We start from the raw sequence: 1019 nt of genomic DNA on the forward strand, positions 1-1019 counted from the left end.
AAAATGTATCTTCCAACCAAATTCAAAGTCCAGTCCAAGACTGCCCTAAACATCTGCATGTCCTAAATAATCAGGAACTATATTGCTCAGCAAGTTTGCATAACAATGTAAACAGAATAATAAATTATCTTATATTTTTCCAGCGCATTGTTATGGAAAACAAGGAGGGAAATTCTACAGGTGGTCAGTGAGAATAAAGTATTTTTTTCATGCCCAAGAGTCATATAAAATCAAAGAACTTTTCTTACGCTTTTGTGAATTGTAATTGTATGTTTATCTCAGTATCTTCCCTGGGGAATATTCTTTCTAATTCTCCAATGGTACTTGAAAAGTTCCTAGAAAGATTCACATTATCTTTTCATTCTATTTTTCCACAAACTTTTTGAAGTACCTTCGTGCATGCTCATAACTCCAGTCTTTCCTTCCCAGGTTGCAAAGTTATTTTGCTTGCTATTTGAGATAACCTCTATAATATAGTCCCCCTCTCCCCCAAAGAAAAGTCTATACGACCAAATTGATGGTATGAAATGATAGGTTTAAAGAATAATTCATTATACTATCAAGATCTTGGCATGCCAATTGCTGAAAAGACTATTTTGAGCTGTCAGTTGTAAAGCACATATTTTTTCATTGACTGACATGCCAAGTGCTTGATGGAATAATGAATTGTTCCCATTGACATCACCATAGCACACAACTCTGGGGCTCCATGCAGCATTTTTCAGGGGCGATGAATAATGTTGCTGCTCTTTCTGTGGTATGTAAAGCCAGGAGGATGAAGTCAGGCTCAGAGACTTGATGAAGAAGAGGATGGGGGTTTAGGGGTAGAGGTAAGAATGGGGTGAGGGTGAGAGATCTGATTAAGGTCAAACATGAGTGTGGTGCGTGTCATAGCACTTCATGATTAAAAATACACGATTCTGCATTTTGACACGAGTCCAACAAAACAAAACCATCCAAGCATTCTGCTTTCTTGCTCGAGAAGGGTTTGGGGTTGGTTTTTTGGTTTTTTTTTTAGA

This window comes from Galeopterus variegatus, unplaced genomic scaffold (assembly GCF_000696425.1).
Source record: "Galeopterus variegatus unplaced genomic scaffold, G_variegatus-3.0.2 Scaffold303, whole genome shotgun sequence".
Lineage (NCBI taxonomy): Eukaryota > Metazoa > Chordata > Mammalia > Dermoptera > Cynocephalidae > Galeopterus > Galeopterus variegatus.